This window comes from Pseudorasbora parva, chromosome 6 (genome assembly GCF_024679245.1).
Source record: "Pseudorasbora parva isolate DD20220531a chromosome 6, ASM2467924v1, whole genome shotgun sequence".
Lineage (NCBI taxonomy): Eukaryota > Metazoa > Chordata > Actinopteri > Cypriniformes > Gobionidae > Pseudorasbora > Pseudorasbora parva.
The window spans coordinates 50,016,657-50,030,487 of NC_090177.1; the positions used below are offsets into that span (position 1 = coordinate 50,016,657).

Below are 13,831 nucleotides of genomic sequence, written 5' to 3' on the forward strand. Positions count from 1 at the left end.
TCCTGCACCTATCAAGCAGGCTTGTGGGGGTGTTTTTCATCCATGTGGTACGTACAAGGGCAGGGTTCTGTTGAGCCCTTTGGCTTTCAGTGTGTGATCGTCCCCTTTAAAAATATGGGTATGATCCGAAGGCATTGTTTACCGAATTCAGTTTTAACAGACTCAATGGAAGAAGCTGTCATTTGTTTCGCCCAGGGGGTGAAACTTTATCCCATTCTTGTGATCACATAATAGATACTTAAAACTGCTCATTAAAGCAAGGTCCCTGTGACAGTACTTATGCGATGCATTTGAAAACACGCACGGTAATGAATGGTAAGCGCTATCTCGCAGACAAAACAGCCTATGGTTGGACTGTCAATTTATAAGAAACATAAATCAATTTAATAATTAAAGGCTGAAAGCAAAGCAAAAACAATCGTTCGAGCCAGCCAGGAGTCGAACCTAGAATCTTCTGATCCGTAGTCAGACGCGTTATCCATTGCGCCACTGGCCCACTTTAGGAACGACTTGCTGGTGTTTATACGCGTCTTGTTGGTGTTTGACTGAACAGCTTCTCAGTGGAAGAACTGTGATCCAGAGTAAGAGATTCTCTCCAGGAGGAAAAGGCTAGCCTTAGAAGTTGCAGCAAAATCTGGTAGAGGCCAACAGCCAGGATTTAGGAGGCGAATAAGAAAGTCCTTCCCTGGTGGTCTAGTGGTTAGGATTCGACGCTCTCACCGCCGCGGCCCGGATTTGATTCCCGGTCAGGGAACATGCTTTTGCCTTGCAACTTAACCAAGAAAGGGTTTGCATGTGAAAAGGGACCTCCTTCGAGCCGGAGTCGAACCAGCGACCTAAGGATTGCCAACCTTTCACCTACAGTCCTCCGCTCTACCAGCTGAGCTATCGAAGGCACAGAGATTACGAACGAAAGCTCAACCTATCAGAAATTTCTGATCCATAGTCAGACGCGTTTTCCATTAGGCCACTGGCCCACCGGTCTGGCGCCTTGCAGGTGTTTACACGTCTTGTTGGTAATTGACTGGACTGTTTCTCAGTGGAAGAACTGTGATCCAGAGTCAGAGACTCTCTCCAGGACAAAAAGGCTAGCCTTAGTGGTCTAGCTTGAGAAGTTGCAGCAAAACACGGTAGAGGCCCACAGTCAGGATTTAGAAGGCTCATCGAATAGTCCTTCCCTGGTGGTCTAGTGGTTAGGATTCGGCGCTCTCACCGCCGCGGCCCGGATTTGATTCCCGGTCAGGGAACATGCTTTTGCCTTGCAACTTAGCCAAGAAAGGGTTTGCATGTGAAAAGGGACCTCCTTCGAGCCGGAGTCGAACCAGCGACCTAAGGATTGCCAACCTTTCACCTACAGTCCTCCGCTCTACCAGCTGAGCTATCGAAGGCACAGAGATTTCGAACGAAAGCTCAACCTATCAGAAATTTCTGATCCATAGTCAGACGCGTTTTCCATTAGGCCACTGGCCCACCGGTCTGGCGCCTTGCAGGTGTTTACACGTCTTGTTGGTAATTGACTGGACTGTTTCTCAGTGGAAGAACTGTGATCCAGAGTCAGAGACTCTCTCCAGGACAAAAAGGCTAGCCTTAGTGGTCTAGCTTGAGAAGTTGCAGCAAAACACGGTAGAGGCCCACAGTCAGGATTTAGAAGGCTCATCGAAAAGTCCTTCCCTGGTGGTCTAGTGGTTAGGATTCGGCGCTCTCACCGCCGCGGCCCGGGTTCGATTCCCGGTCAGGGAACAGTCTTTTTCCCTCCAACACAGCCAAGAAAGTGTTTGCATGTGAAAAATGACCTCCTTCGAGCCGGAGTCGAACCAGCGACCTAAGGATTTCCAACCTTCCACCTACAGTCCTCCGCTCTACCAGCTGAGCTATCGAAGGCACGCAGGTGAGCAACAGAACCTCAACCTATCAGGTTGCTGCAGCTCCACTGCCGGCTAAAAGTGCTTTTGCCGCAGACCGAAGCGCTGGCTGTTCAGTAAGGGAAGCCAAAACAATCACAACTTCCCATACCGGGAGTCGAACCCGGGCCGCCTGGGTGAAAACCAGGAATCCTGACCGCTAGACCATATGGGAATTCCTGCACGTATCAAGCAGGCTTGTGGGGGTGTTTTTCATCCATGTGGTACGTACAAGGGCAGGGTTCTGTTGAGCCCTTTGGCTTTCAGTGTGTGATCGTCCCCTTTAAAAATATGGGTATGATCCGAAGGCATTGTTTACCGAATTCAGTTTTAACAGACTCAATGGAAGAAGCTGTCATTTGTTTCGCCCAGGGGGTGAAACTTTATCCCATTCTTGTGATCACATAATAGATACTTAAAACTGCTCATTAAAGCAAGGTCCCTGTGACAGTACTTATGCGATGCATTTGAAAACACGCACGGTAATGAATGGTAAGCGCTATCTCGCAGACAAAACAGCTTATGGTTGGACTGTCAATTTATAAGAAACATAAATCAATTTAATAATTAAAGGCTGAAAGCAAAGCAAAAACAATCGTTCGAGCCAGCCAGGAGTCGAACCTAGAATCTTCTGATCCGTAGTCAGACGCGTTATCCATTGCGCCACTGGCCCACTTTAGGAACAACTTGCTGGTGTTTATACGCGTCTTGTTGGTGTTTGACTGAACAGCTTCTCAGTGGAAGAACTGTGATCCAGAGTAAGAGATTCTCTCCAGGAGGAAAAGGCTAGCCTTAGAAGTTGCAGCAAAATCTGGTAGAGGCCAACAGCCAGGATTTAGGAGGCGAATAAGAAAGTCCTTCCCTGGTGGTCTAGTGGTTAGGATTCGACGTTCTCACCGCCGCGGCCCGGATTTGATTCCCGGTCAGGGAACATGCTTTTGCCTTGCAACTTAGCCAAGAAAGGGTTTGCATGTGAAAAGGGACCTCCTTCGAGCCGGAGTCGAACCAGCGACCTAAGGATTGCCAACCTTTCACCTACAGTCCTCCGCTCTACCAGCTGAGCTATCGAAGGCACAGAGATTACGAACGAAAGCTCAACCTATCAGAAATTTCTGATCCATAGTCAGACGCGTTTTCCATTAGGCCACTGGCCCACCGGTCTGGCGCCTTGCAGGTGTTTACACGTCTTGTTGGTAATTGACTGGACTGTTTCTCAGTGGAAGAACTGTGATCCAGGGTCAGAGACTCTCTCCAGGACAAAAAGGCTAGCCTTAGTGGTCTAGCTTGAGAAGTTGCAGCAAAACACGGTAGAGGCCCACAGTCAGGATTTAGAAGGCTCATCGAATAGTCCTTCCCTGGTGGTCTAGTGGTTAGGATTCGGCGCTCTCACCGCCGCGGCCCGGATTTGATTCCCGGTCAGGGAACATGCTTTTGCCTTGCAACTTAGCCAAGAAAGGGTTTGCATGTGAAAAGGGACCTCCTTCGAGCCGGAGTCGAACCAGCGACCTAAGGATTGCCAACCTTTCACCTACAGTCCTCCGCTCTACCAGCTGAGCTATTGAAGGCACAGAGATTACGAACGAAAGCTCAACCTATCAGAAATTTCTGATCCATAGTCAGACGCGTTTTCCATTAGGCCACTGGCCCACCGGTCTGGCGCCTTGCAGGTGTTTACACGTCTTGTTGGTAATTGACTGGACTGTTTCTCAGTGGAAGAACTGTGATCCAGAGTCAGAGACTCTCTCCAGGACAAAAAGGCTAGCCTTAGTGGTCTAGCTTGAGAAGTTGCAGCAAAACACGGTAGAGGCCCACAGTCAGGATTTAGAAGGCTCATCGAAAAGTCCTTCCCTGGTGGTCTAGTGGTTAGGATTCGGCGCTCTCACCGCCGCGGCCCGGGTTCGATTCCCGGTCAGGGAACAGTCTTTTTCCCTCCAACACAGCCAAGAAAGTGTTTGCATGTGAAAAATGACCTCCTTCGAGCCGGAGTCGAACCAGCGACCTAAGGATTTCCAACCTTCCACCTACAGTCCTCCGCTCTACCAGCTGAGCTATCGAAGGCACGCAGGTGAGCAACAGAACCTCAACCTATCAGGTTGCTGCAGCTCCACTGCCGGCTAAAAGTGCTTTTGCCGCAGACCGAAGCGCTGGCTGTTCAGTAAGGGAAGCCAAAACAATCACAACTTCCCATACCGGGAGTCGAACCCGGGCAGCCTGGGTGAAAACCAGGAATCCTGACCGCTAGACCATATGGGAATTCCTGCATGTATCAAGCAGGCTTGTGGGGGTGTTTTTCATCCATGTGGTACGTACAAGGGCAGGGTTCTGTTGAGCCCTTTGGCTTTCAGTGTGTGATCGTCCCCTTTAAAAATATGGGTATGATCCGAAGGCATTGTTTACCGAATTCAGTTTTAACAGACTCAATGGAAGAAGCTGTCATTTGTTTCGCCCAGGGGGTGAAACTTTATCCCATTCTTGTGATCACATAATAGATACTTAAAACTGCTCATTAAAGCAAGGTCCCTGTGACAGTACTTATGCGATGCATTTGAAAACACGCACGGTAATGAATGGTAAGCGCTATCTCGCAGACAAAACAGCCTATGGTTGGACTGCCAATTTATAAGAAACATAAATCAATTTAATAATTAAAGGCTGAAAGCAAAGCAAAAACAATCGTTCGAGCCAGCCAGGAGTCGAACCTAGAATCTTCTGATCCGTAGTCAGACGCGTTATCCATTGCGCCACTGGCCCACTTTAGGAACAACTTGCTGGTGTTTATACGCTTCTTGTTGGTGTTTGACTGAACAGCTTCTCAGTGGAAGAACTGTGATCCAGAGTAAGAGATTCTCTCCAGGAGGAAAAGGCTAGCCTTAGAAGTTGCAGCAAAATCTGGTAGAGGCCAACAGCCAGGATTTAGGAGGCGAATAAGAAAGTCCTTCCCTGGTGGTCTAGTGGTTAGGATTCGACGCTCTCACCGCCGCGGCCCGGATTTGATTCCCGGTCAGGGAACATGCTTTTGCCTTGCAACTTAGCCAAGAAAGGGTTTGCATGTGAAAAGGGACCTCCTTCGAGCCGGAGTCGAACCAGCGACCTAAGGATTGCCAACCTTTCACCTACAGTCCTCCGCTCTACCAGCTGAGCTATCGAAGGCACAGAGATTACGAACGAAAGCTCAACCTATCAGAAATTTCTGATCCATAGTCAGACGCGTTTTCCATTAGGCCACTGGCCCACCGGTCTGGCGCCTTGCAGGTGTTTACACGTCTTGTTGGTAATTGACTGGACTGTTTCTCAGTGGAAGAACTGTGATCCAGAGTCAGAGACTCTCTCCAGGACAAAAAGGCTAGCCTTAGTGGTCTAGCTTGAGAAGTTGCAGCAAAACACGGTAGAGGCCCACAGTCAGGATTTAGAAGGATCATCGAATAGTCCTTCCCTGGTGGTCTAGTGGTTAGGATTCGGCGCTCTCACCGCCGCGGCCCGGATTTGATTCCCGGTCAGGGAACATGCTTTTGCCTTGCAACTTAGCCAAGAAAGGGTTTGCATGTGAAAAGGGACCTCCTTCGAGCCGGAGTCGAACCAGCGACCTAAGGATTGCCAACCTTTCACCTACAGTCCTCCGCTCTACCAGCTGAGCTATCGAAGGCACAGAGATTTCGAACGAAAGCTCAACCTATCAGAAATTTCTGATCCATAGTCAGACGCGTTTTCCATTAGGCCACTGGCCCACCGGTCTGGCGCCTTGCAGGTGTTTACACGTCTTGTTGGTAATTGACTGGACTGTTTCTCAGTGGAAGAACTGTGATCCAGAGTCAGAGACTCTCTCCAGGACAAAAAGGCTAGCCTTAGTGGTCTAGCTTGAGAAGTTGCAGCAAAACACGGTAGAGGCCCACAGTCAGGATTTAGAAGGCTCATCGAAAAGTCCTTCCCTGGTGGTCTAGTGGTTAGGATTTGGCGCTCTCACCGCCGCGGCCCGGGTTCGATTCCCGGTCAGGGAACAGTCTTTTTCCCTCCAACACAGCCAAGAAAGTGTTTGCATGTGAAAAATGACCTCCTTCGAGCCGGAGTCGAACCAGCGACCTAAGGATTTCCAACCTTCCACCTACAGTCCTCCGCTCTACCAGCTGAGCTATCGAAGGCACGCAGGTGAGCAACAGAACCTCAACCTATCAGGTTGCTGCAGCTCCACTGCCGGCTAAAAGTGCTTTTGCCGCAGACCGAAGCGCTGGCTGTTCAGTAAGGGAAGCCAAAACAATCACAACTTCCCATACCGGGAGTCGAACCCGGGCCGCCTGGGTGAAAACCAGGAATCCTGACCGCTAGACCATATGGGAATTCCTGCACGTATCAAGCAGGCTTGTGGGGGTGTTTTTCATCCATGTGGTACGTACAAGGGCAGGGTTCTGTTGAGCCCTTTGGCTTTCAGTGTGTGATCGTCCCCTTTAAAAATATGGGTATGATCCGAAGGCATTGTTTACCGAATTCAGTTTTAACAGACTCAATGGAAGAAGCTGTCATTTGTTTCGCCCAGGGGGTGAAACTTTATCCCATTCTTGTGATCACATAATAGATACTTAAAACTGCTCATTAAAGCAAGGTCCCTGTGACAGTACTTATGCGATGCATTTGAAAACACGCACGGTAATGAATGGTAAGCGCTATCTCGCAGACAAAACAGCTTATGGTTGGACTGTCAATTTATAAGAAACATAAATCAATTTAATAATTAAAGGCTGAAAGCAAAGCAAAAACAATCGTTCGAGCCAGCCAGGAGTCGAACCTAGAATCTTCTGATCCGTAGTCAGACGCGTTATCCATTGCGCCACTGGCCCACTTTAGGAACAACTTGCTGGTGTTTATACGCGTCTTGTTGGTGTTTGACTGAACAGCTTCTCAGTGGAAGAACTGTGATCCAGAGTAAGAGATTCTCTCCAGGAGGAAAAGGCTAGCCTTAGAAGTTGCAGCAAAATCTGGTAGAGGCCAACAGCCAGGATTTAGGAGGCGAATAAGAAAGTCCTTCCCTGGTGGTCTAGTGGTTAGGATTCGACGTTCTCACCGCCGCGGCCCGGATTTGATTCCCGGTCAGGGAACATGCTTTTGCCTTGCAACTTAGCCAAGAAAGGGTTTGCATGTGAAAAGGGACCTCCTTCGAGCCGGAGTCGAACCAGCGACCTAAGGATTGCCAACCTTTCACCTACAGTCCTCCGCTCTACCAGCTGAGCTATCGAAGGCACAGAGATTACGAACGAAAGCTCAACCTATCAGAAATTTCTGATCCATAGTCAGACGCGTTTTCCATTAGGCCACTGGCCCACCGGTCTGGCGCCTTGCAGGTGTTTACACGTCTTGTTGGTAATTGACTGGACTGTTTCTCAGTGGAAGAACTGTGATCCAGGGTCAGAGACTCTCTCCAGGACAAAAAGGCTAGCCTTAGTGGTCTAGCTTGAGAAGTTGCAGCAAAACACGGTAGAGGCCCACAGTCAGGATTTAGAAGGCTCATCGAATAGTCCTTCCCTGGTGGTCTAGTGGTTAGGATTCGGCGCTCTCACCGCCGCGGCCCGGATTTGATTCCCGGTCAGGGAACATGCTTTTGCCTTGCAACTTAGCCAAGAAAGGGTTTGCATGTGAAAAGGGACCTCCTTCGAGCCGGAGTCGAACCAGCGACCTAAGGATTGCCAACCTTTCACCTACAGTCCTCCGCTCTACCAGCTGAGCTATTGAAGGCACAGAGATTACGAACGAAAGCTCAACCTATCAGAAATTTCTGATCCATAGTCAGACGCGTTTTCCATTAGGCCACTGGCCCACCGGTCTGGCGCCTTGCAGGTGTTTACACGTCTTGTTGGTAATTGACTGGACTGTTTCTCAGTGGAAGAACTGTGATCCAGAGTCAGAGACTCTCTCCAGGACAAAAAGGCTAGCCTTAGTGGTCTAGCTTGAGAAGTTGCAGCAAAACACGGTAGAGGCCCACAGTCAGGATTTAGAAGGCTCATCGAAAAGTCCTTCCCTGGTGGTCTAGTGGTTAGGATTCGGCGCTCTCACCGCCGCGGCCCGGGTTCGATTCCCGGTCAGGGAACAGTCTTTTTCCCTCCAACACAGCCAAGAAAGTGTTTGCATGTGAAAAATGACCTCCTTCGAGCCGGAGTCGAACCAGCGACCTAAGGATTTCCAACCTTCCACCTACAGTCCTCCGCTCTACCAGCTGAGCTATCGAAGGCACGCAGGTGAGCAACAGAACCTCAACCTATCAGGTTGCTGCAGCTCCACTGCCGGCTAAAAGTGCTTTTGCCGCAGACCGAAGCGCTGGCTGTTCAGTAAGGGAAGCCAAAACAATCACAACTTCCCATACCGGGAGTCGAACCCGGGCAGCCTGGGTGAAAACCAGGAATCCTGACCGCTAGACCATATGGGAATTCCTGCATGTATCAAGCAGGCTTGTGGGGGTGTTTTTCATCCATGTGGTACGTACAAGGGCAGGGTTCTGTTGAGCCCTTTGGCTTTCAGTGTGTGATCGTCCCCTTTAAAAATATGGGTATGATCCGAAGGCATTGTTTACCGAATTCAGTTTTAACAGACTCAATGGAAGAAGCTGTCATTTGTTTCGCCCAGGGGGTGAAACTTTATCCCATTCTTGTGATCACATAATAGATACTTAAAACTGCTCATTAAAGCAAGGTCCCTGTGACAGTACTTATGCGATGCATTTGAAAACACGCACGGTAATGAATGGTAAGCGCTATCTCGCAGACAAAACAGCCTATGGTTGGACTGTCAATTTATAAGAAACATAAATCAATTTAATAATTAAAGGCTGAAAGCAAAGCAAAAACAATCGTTCGAGCCAGCCAGGAGTCGAACCTAGAATCTTCTGATCCGTAGTCAGACGCGTTATCCATTGCGCCACTGGCCCACTTTAGGAACAACTTGCTGGTGTTTATACGCGTCTTGTTGGTGTTTGACTGAACAGCTTCTCAGTGGAAGAACTGTGATCCAGAGTAAGAGATTCTCTCCAGGAGGAAAAGGCTAGCCTTAGAAGTTGCAGCAAAATCTGGTAGAGGCCAACAGCCAGGATTTAGGAGGCGAATAAGAAAGTCCTTCCCTGGTGGTCTAGTGGTTAGGATTCGACGCTCTCACCGCCGCGGCCCGGATTTGATTCCCGGTCAGGGAACATGCTTTTGCCTTGCAACTTAGCCAAGAAAGGGTTTGCATGTGAAAAGGGACCTCCTTCGAGCCGGAGTCGAACCAGCGACCTAAGGATTGCCAACCTTTCACCTACAGTCCTCCGCTCTACCAGCTGAGCTATCGAAGGCACAGAGATTACGAACGAAAGCTCAACCTATCAGAAATTTCTGATCCATAGTCAGACGCGTTTTCCATTAGGCCACTGGCCCACCGGTCTGGCGCCTTGCAGGTGTTTACACGTCTTGTTGGTAATTGACTGGACTGTTTCTCAGTGGAAGAACTGTGATCCAGAGTCAGAGACTCTCTCCAGGACAAAAAGGCTAGCCTTAGTGGTCTAGCTTGAGAAGTTGCAGCAAAACACGGTAGAGGCCCACAGTCAGGATTTAGAAGGATCATCGAATAGTCCTTCCCTGGTGGTCTAGTGGTTAGGATTCGGCGCTCTCACCGCCGCGGCCCGGATTTGATTCCCGGTCAGGGAACATGCTTTTGCCTTGCAACTTAGCCAAGAAAGGGTTTGCATGTGAAAAGGGACCTCCTTCGAGCCGGAGTCGAACCAGCGACCTAAGGATTGCCAACCTTTCACCTACAGTCCTCCGCTCTACCAGCTGAGCTATCGAAGGCACAGAGATTACGAACGAAAGCTCAACCTATCAGAAATTTCTGATCCATAGTCAGACGCGTTTTCCATTAGGCCACTGGCCCACCGGTCTGGCGCCTTGCAGGTGTTTACACGTCTTGTTGGTAATTGACTGGACTGTTTCTCAGTGGAAGAACTGTGATCCAGAGTCAGAGACTCTCTCCAGGACAAAAAGGCTAGCCTTAGTGGTCTAGCTTGAGAAGTTGCAGCAAAACACGGTAGAGGCCCACAGTCAGGATTTAGAAGGCTCATCGAAAAGTCCTTCCCTGGTGGTCTAGTGGTTAGGATTCGGCGCTCTCACCGCCGCGGCCCGGGTTCGATTCCCGGTCAGGGAACAGTCTTTTTCCCTCCAACACAGCCAAGAAAGTGTTTGCATGTGAAAAATGACCTCCTTCGAGCCGGAGTCGAACCAGCGACCTAAGGATTTCCAACCTTCCACCTACAGTCCTCCGCTCTACCAGCTGAGCTATCGAAGGCACGCAGGTGAGCAACAGAACCTCAACCTATCAGGTTGCTGCAGCTCCACTGCCGGCTAAAAGTGCTTTTGCCGCAGACCGAAGCGCTGGCTGTTCAGTAAGGGAAGCCAAAATAATCACAACTTCCCATACCGGGAGTCGAACCTGGGCCGCCTGGGTGAAAACCAGGAATCCTGACCGCTAGACCATATGGGAATTCCTGCACCTATCAAGCAGGCTTGTGGGGGTGTTTTTCATCCATGTGGTACGTACAAGGGCAGGGTTCTGTTGAGCCCTTTGGCTTTCAGTGTGTGATCGTCCCCTTTAAAAATATGGGTATGATCCGAAGGCATTGTTTACCGAATTCAGTTTTAACAGACTCAATGGAAGAAGCTGTCATTTGTTTCGCCCAGGGGGTGAAACTTTATCCCATTCTTGTGATCACATAATAGATACTTAAAACTGCTCATTAAAGCAAGGTCCCTGTGACAGTACTTATGCGATGCATTTGAAAACACGCACGGTAATGAATGGTAAGCGCTATCTCGCAGACAAAACAGCCTATGGTTGGACTGTCAATTTATAAGAAACATAAATCAATTTAATAATTAAAGGCTGAAAGCAAAGCAAAAACAATCGTTCGAGCCAGCCAGGAGTCGAACCTAGAATCTTCTGATCCGTAGTCAGACGCGTTATCCATTGCGCCACTGGCCCACTTTAGGAACAACTTGCTGGTGTTTATACGCGTCTTGTTGGTGTTTGACTGAACAGCTTCTCAGTGGAAGAACTGTGATCCAGAGTAAGAGATTCTCTCCAGGAGGAAAAGGCTAGCCTTAGAAGTTGCAGCAAAATCTGGTAGAGGCCAACAGCCAGGATTTAGGAGGCGAATAAGAAAGTCCTTCCCTGGTGGTCTAGTGGTTAGGATTCGACGTTCTCACCGCCGCGGCCCGGATTTGATTCCCGGTCAGGGAACATGCTTTTGCCTTGCAACTTAGCCAAGAAAGGGTTTGCATGTGAAAAGGGACCTCCTTCGAGCCGGAGTCGAACCAGCGACCTAAGGATTGCCAACCTTTCACCTACAGTCCTCCGCTCTACCAGCTGAGCTATCGAAGGCACAGAGATTACGAACGAAAGCTCAACCTATCAGAAATTTCTGATCCATAGTCAGACGCGTTTTCCATTAGGCCACTGGCCCACCGGTCTGGCGCCTTGCAGGTGTTTACACGTCTTGTTGGTAATTGACTGGACTGTTTCTCAGTGGAAGAACTGTGATCCAGGGTCAGAGACTCTCTCCAGGACAAAAAGGCTAGCCTTAGTGGTCTAGCTTGAGAAGTTGCAGCAAAACACGGTAGAGGCCCACAGTCAGGATTTAGAAGGCTCATCGAATAGTCCTTCCCTGGTGGTCTAGTGGTTAGGATTCGGCGCTCTCACCGCCGCGGCCCGGATTTGATTCCCGGTCAGGGAACATGCTTTTGCCTTGCAACTTAGCCAAGAAAGGGTTTGCATGTGAAAAGGGACCTCCTTCGAGCCGGAGTCGAACCAGCGACCTAAGGATTGCCAACCTTTTACCTACAGTCCTCCGCTCTACCAGCTGAGCTATTGAAGGCACAGAGATTACGAACGAAAGCTCAACCTATCAGAAATTTCTGATCCATAGTCAGACGCGTTTTCCATTAGGCCACTGGCCCACCGGTCTGGCGCCTTGCAGGTGTTTACACGTCTTGTTGGTAATTGACTGGACTGTTTCTCAGTGGAAGAACTGTGATCCAGAGTCAGAGACTCTCTCCAGGACAAAAAGGCTAGCCTTAGTGGTCTAGCTTGAGAAGTTGCAGCAAAACACGGTAGAGGCCCACAGTCAGGATTTAGAAGGCTCATCGAAAAGTCCTTCCCTGGTGGTCTAGTGGTTAGGATTCGGCGCTCTCACCGCCGCGGCCCGGGTTCGATTCCCGGTCAGGGAACAGTCTTTTTCCCTCCAACACAGCCAAGAAAGTGTTTGCATGTGAAAAATGACCTCCTTCGAGCCGGAGTCGAACCAGCGACCTAAGGATTTCCAACCTTCCACCTACAGTCCTCCGCTCTACCAGCTGAGCTATCGAAGGCACGCAGGTGAGCAACAGAACCTCAACCTATCAGGTTGCTGCAGCTCCACTGCCGGCTAAAAGTGCTTTTGCCGCAGACCGAAGCGCTGGCTGTTCAGTAAGGGAAGCCAAAACAATCACAACTTCCCATACCGGGAGTCGAACCCGGGCCGCCTGGGTGAAAACCAGGAATCCTGACCGCTAGACCATATGGGAATTCCTGCATGTATCAAGCAGGCTTGTGGGGGTGTTTTTCATCCATGTGGTACGTACAAGGGCAGGGTTCTGTTGAGCCCTTTGGCTTTCAGTGTGTGATCGTCCCCTTTAAAAATATGGGTATGATCCGAAGGCATTGTTTACCGAATTCAGTTTTAACAGACTCAATGGAAGAAGCTGTCATTTGTTTCGCCCAGGGGGTGAAACTTTATCCCATTCTTGTGATCACATAATAGATACTTAAAACTGCTCATTAAAGCAAGGTCCCTGTGACAGTACTTATGCGATGCATTTGAAAACACGCACGGTAATGAATGGTAAGCGCTATCTCGCAGACAAAACAGCCTATGGTTGGACTGTCAATTTATAAGAAACATAAATCAATTTAATAATTAAAGGCTGAAAGCAAAGCAAAAACAATCTTTCGAGCCAGCCAGGAGTCGAACCTAGAATCTTCTGATCCGTAGTCAGACGCGTTATCCATTGCGCCACTGGCCCACTTTAGGAACAACTTGCTGGTGTTTATACGCGTCTTGTTGGTGTTTGACTGAACAGCTTCTCAGTGGAAGAACTGTGATCCAGAGTAAGAGATTCTCTCCAGGAGGAAAAGGCTAGCCTTAGAAGTTGCAGCAAAATCTGGTAGAGGCCAACAGCCAGGATTTAGGAGGCGAATAAGAAAGTCCTTCCCTGGTGGTCTAGTGGTTAGGATTCGACGTTCTCACCGCCGCGGCCCGGATTTGATTCCCGGTCAGGGAACATGCTTTTGCCTTGCAACTTAGCCAAGAAAGGGTTTGCATGTGAAAAGGGACCTCCTTCGAGCCGGAGTCGAACCAGCGACCTAAGGATTGCCAACCTTTCACCTACAGTCCTCCGCTCTACCAGCTGAGCTATCGAAGGCACAGAGATTACGAACGAAAGCTCAACCTATCAGAAATTTCTGATCCATAGTCAGACTCGTTTTCCATTAGGCCACTGGCCCACCGGTCTGGCGCCTTGCAGGTGTTTACACGTCTTGTTGGTTATTGACTGGACTGTTTCTCAGTGGAAGAACTGTGATCCAGAGTCAGAGACTCTCTCCAGGACAAAAAGGCTAGCCTTAGTGGTCTAGCTTGAGAAGTTGCAGCAAAACACGGTAGAGGCCCACAGTCAGGATTTAGAAGGCTCATCAAATAGTCCTTCCCTGGTGGTCTAGTGGTTAGGATTCGGCGCTCTCACCGCCGCGGCCCGGATTTGATTCCCGGTCAGGGAACATGCTTTTGCCTTGCAACTTAGCCAAGAAAGGGTTTGCATGTGAAAAGGGACCTCCTTCGAGCCGGAGTCGAACCAGCGACCTAAGGATTGCCAACCTTTCACCTACAGTCCTCC

The 13,831-nt window shown here is 49.5% G+C and overlaps 34 non-coding genes across 34 annotated transcripts; 6 read left to right on the top strand and 28 right to left on the bottom strand.

The window, feature by feature from the left end:
- Window positions 1-423: 423 nt before the first annotated feature.
- trnar-acg (transfer RNA arginine (anticodon ACG)) lies at window positions 424-496 on the bottom strand. The gene has a single exon. It is a non-coding gene; the product is annotated as a tRNA-Arg (tRNA).
- Window positions 497-808: 312 nt separating this feature from the next.
- On the bottom strand, window positions 809-895 carry trnay-gua (transfer RNA tyrosine (anticodon GUA)). Its single transcript is given in 2 exon segments — window positions 809-844; window positions 859-895. It is a non-coding gene; the product is annotated as a tRNA-Tyr (tRNA).
- Window positions 896-1,301: 406 nt separating this feature from the next.
- Window positions 1,302-1,388, bottom strand: trnay-gua (transfer RNA tyrosine (anticodon GUA)). The gene is given in 2 exon segments: window positions 1,302-1,337; window positions 1,352-1,388. It is a non-coding gene; the product is annotated as a tRNA-Tyr (tRNA).
- Window positions 1,389-1,668: 280 nt separating this feature from the next.
- trnae-cuc (transfer RNA glutamic acid (anticodon CUC)) lies at window positions 1,669-1,740 on the top strand. The gene has a single exon. It is a non-coding gene; the product is annotated as a tRNA-Glu (tRNA).
- Window positions 1,741-1,794: 54 nt separating this feature from the next.
- On the bottom strand, window positions 1,795-1,881 carry trnay-gua (transfer RNA tyrosine (anticodon GUA)). Its single transcript is given in 2 exon segments — window positions 1,795-1,830; window positions 1,845-1,881. It is a non-coding gene; the product is annotated as a tRNA-Tyr (tRNA).
- Window positions 1,882-2,004: 123 nt separating this feature from the next.
- On the bottom strand, window positions 2,005-2,076 carry trnae-uuc (transfer RNA glutamic acid (anticodon UUC)). The gene has a single exon. It is a non-coding gene; the product is annotated as a tRNA-Glu (tRNA).
- A 425-nt stretch (window positions 2,077-2,501) lies between these two features.
- On the bottom strand, window positions 2,502-2,574 carry trnar-acg (transfer RNA arginine (anticodon ACG)). The gene has a single exon. It is a non-coding gene; the product is annotated as a tRNA-Arg (tRNA).
- Window positions 2,575-2,886: 312 nt separating this feature from the next.
- On the bottom strand, window positions 2,887-2,973 carry trnay-gua (transfer RNA tyrosine (anticodon GUA)). Its single transcript is given in 2 exon segments — window positions 2,887-2,922; window positions 2,937-2,973. It is a non-coding gene; the product is annotated as a tRNA-Tyr (tRNA).
- A 773-nt stretch (window positions 2,974-3,746) lies between these two features.
- trnae-cuc (transfer RNA glutamic acid (anticodon CUC)) lies at window positions 3,747-3,818 on the top strand. The gene has a single exon. It is a non-coding gene; the product is annotated as a tRNA-Glu (tRNA).
- A 54-nt stretch (window positions 3,819-3,872) lies between these two features.
- Window positions 3,873-3,959, bottom strand: trnay-gua (transfer RNA tyrosine (anticodon GUA)). Its single transcript is given in 2 exon segments — window positions 3,873-3,908; window positions 3,923-3,959. It is a non-coding gene; the product is annotated as a tRNA-Tyr (tRNA).
- A 123-nt stretch (window positions 3,960-4,082) lies between these two features.
- Window positions 4,083-4,154, bottom strand: trnae-uuc (transfer RNA glutamic acid (anticodon UUC)). Its single transcript has one exon. It is a non-coding gene; the product is annotated as a tRNA-Glu (tRNA).
- A 425-nt stretch (window positions 4,155-4,579) lies between these two features.
- trnar-acg (transfer RNA arginine (anticodon ACG)) lies at window positions 4,580-4,652 on the bottom strand. Its single transcript has one exon. It is a non-coding gene; the product is annotated as a tRNA-Arg (tRNA).
- Window positions 4,653-4,964: 312 nt separating this feature from the next.
- Window positions 4,965-5,051, bottom strand: trnay-gua (transfer RNA tyrosine (anticodon GUA)). The gene is given in 2 exon segments: window positions 4,965-5,000; window positions 5,015-5,051. It is a non-coding gene; the product is annotated as a tRNA-Tyr (tRNA).
- Window positions 5,052-5,457: 406 nt separating this feature from the next.
- On the bottom strand, window positions 5,458-5,544 carry trnay-gua (transfer RNA tyrosine (anticodon GUA)). Its single transcript is given in 2 exon segments — window positions 5,458-5,493; window positions 5,508-5,544. It is a non-coding gene; the product is annotated as a tRNA-Tyr (tRNA).
- Window positions 5,545-5,824: 280 nt separating this feature from the next.
- trnae-cuc (transfer RNA glutamic acid (anticodon CUC)) lies at window positions 5,825-5,896 on the top strand. Its single transcript has one exon. It is a non-coding gene; the product is annotated as a tRNA-Glu (tRNA).
- A 54-nt stretch (window positions 5,897-5,950) lies between these two features.
- On the bottom strand, window positions 5,951-6,037 carry trnay-gua (transfer RNA tyrosine (anticodon GUA)). The gene is given in 2 exon segments: window positions 5,951-5,986; window positions 6,001-6,037. It is a non-coding gene; the product is annotated as a tRNA-Tyr (tRNA).
- Window positions 6,038-6,160: 123 nt separating this feature from the next.
- Window positions 6,161-6,232, bottom strand: trnae-uuc (transfer RNA glutamic acid (anticodon UUC)). Its single transcript has one exon. It is a non-coding gene; the product is annotated as a tRNA-Glu (tRNA).
- Window positions 6,233-6,657: 425 nt separating this feature from the next.
- Window positions 6,658-6,730, bottom strand: trnar-acg (transfer RNA arginine (anticodon ACG)). The gene has a single exon. It is a non-coding gene; the product is annotated as a tRNA-Arg (tRNA).
- Window positions 6,731-7,042: 312 nt separating this feature from the next.
- trnay-gua (transfer RNA tyrosine (anticodon GUA)) lies at window positions 7,043-7,129 on the bottom strand. The gene is given in 2 exon segments: window positions 7,043-7,078; window positions 7,093-7,129. It is a non-coding gene; the product is annotated as a tRNA-Tyr (tRNA).
- Window positions 7,130-7,902: 773 nt separating this feature from the next.
- On the top strand, window positions 7,903-7,974 carry trnae-cuc (transfer RNA glutamic acid (anticodon CUC)). The gene has a single exon. It is a non-coding gene; the product is annotated as a tRNA-Glu (tRNA).
- A 54-nt stretch (window positions 7,975-8,028) lies between these two features.
- Window positions 8,029-8,115, bottom strand: trnay-gua (transfer RNA tyrosine (anticodon GUA)). The gene is given in 2 exon segments: window positions 8,029-8,064; window positions 8,079-8,115. It is a non-coding gene; the product is annotated as a tRNA-Tyr (tRNA).
- A 123-nt stretch (window positions 8,116-8,238) lies between these two features.
- On the bottom strand, window positions 8,239-8,310 carry trnae-uuc (transfer RNA glutamic acid (anticodon UUC)). The gene has a single exon. It is a non-coding gene; the product is annotated as a tRNA-Glu (tRNA).
- Window positions 8,311-8,735: 425 nt separating this feature from the next.
- On the bottom strand, window positions 8,736-8,808 carry trnar-acg (transfer RNA arginine (anticodon ACG)). The gene has a single exon. It is a non-coding gene; the product is annotated as a tRNA-Arg (tRNA).
- Window positions 8,809-9,120: 312 nt separating this feature from the next.
- On the bottom strand, window positions 9,121-9,207 carry trnay-gua (transfer RNA tyrosine (anticodon GUA)). The gene is given in 2 exon segments: window positions 9,121-9,156; window positions 9,171-9,207. It is a non-coding gene; the product is annotated as a tRNA-Tyr (tRNA).
- Window positions 9,208-9,613: 406 nt separating this feature from the next.
- Window positions 9,614-9,700, bottom strand: trnay-gua (transfer RNA tyrosine (anticodon GUA)). The gene is given in 2 exon segments: window positions 9,614-9,649; window positions 9,664-9,700. It is a non-coding gene; the product is annotated as a tRNA-Tyr (tRNA).
- A 280-nt stretch (window positions 9,701-9,980) lies between these two features.
- trnae-cuc (transfer RNA glutamic acid (anticodon CUC)) lies at window positions 9,981-10,052 on the top strand. The gene has a single exon. It is a non-coding gene; the product is annotated as a tRNA-Glu (tRNA).
- Window positions 10,053-10,106: 54 nt separating this feature from the next.
- trnay-gua (transfer RNA tyrosine (anticodon GUA)) lies at window positions 10,107-10,193 on the bottom strand. Its single transcript is given in 2 exon segments — window positions 10,107-10,142; window positions 10,157-10,193. It is a non-coding gene; the product is annotated as a tRNA-Tyr (tRNA).
- Window positions 10,194-10,813: 620 nt separating this feature from the next.
- Window positions 10,814-10,886, bottom strand: trnar-acg (transfer RNA arginine (anticodon ACG)). The gene has a single exon. It is a non-coding gene; the product is annotated as a tRNA-Arg (tRNA).
- A 312-nt stretch (window positions 10,887-11,198) lies between these two features.
- On the bottom strand, window positions 11,199-11,285 carry trnay-gua (transfer RNA tyrosine (anticodon GUA)). Its single transcript is given in 2 exon segments — window positions 11,199-11,234; window positions 11,249-11,285. It is a non-coding gene; the product is annotated as a tRNA-Tyr (tRNA).
- Window positions 11,286-12,058: 773 nt separating this feature from the next.
- Window positions 12,059-12,130, top strand: trnae-cuc (transfer RNA glutamic acid (anticodon CUC)). Its single transcript has one exon. It is a non-coding gene; the product is annotated as a tRNA-Glu (tRNA).
- A 54-nt stretch (window positions 12,131-12,184) lies between these two features.
- On the bottom strand, window positions 12,185-12,271 carry trnay-gua (transfer RNA tyrosine (anticodon GUA)). Its single transcript is given in 2 exon segments — window positions 12,185-12,220; window positions 12,235-12,271. It is a non-coding gene; the product is annotated as a tRNA-Tyr (tRNA).
- A 123-nt stretch (window positions 12,272-12,394) lies between these two features.
- trnae-uuc (transfer RNA glutamic acid (anticodon UUC)) lies at window positions 12,395-12,466 on the bottom strand. Its single transcript has one exon. It is a non-coding gene; the product is annotated as a tRNA-Glu (tRNA).
- A 425-nt stretch (window positions 12,467-12,891) lies between these two features.
- trnar-acg (transfer RNA arginine (anticodon ACG)) lies at window positions 12,892-12,964 on the bottom strand. Its single transcript has one exon. It is a non-coding gene; the product is annotated as a tRNA-Arg (tRNA).
- Window positions 12,965-13,276: 312 nt separating this feature from the next.
- trnay-gua (transfer RNA tyrosine (anticodon GUA)) lies at window positions 13,277-13,363 on the bottom strand. The gene is given in 2 exon segments: window positions 13,277-13,312; window positions 13,327-13,363. It is a non-coding gene; the product is annotated as a tRNA-Tyr (tRNA).
- Between the last annotated feature and the right edge of the window lie 468 nt (window positions 13,364-13,831).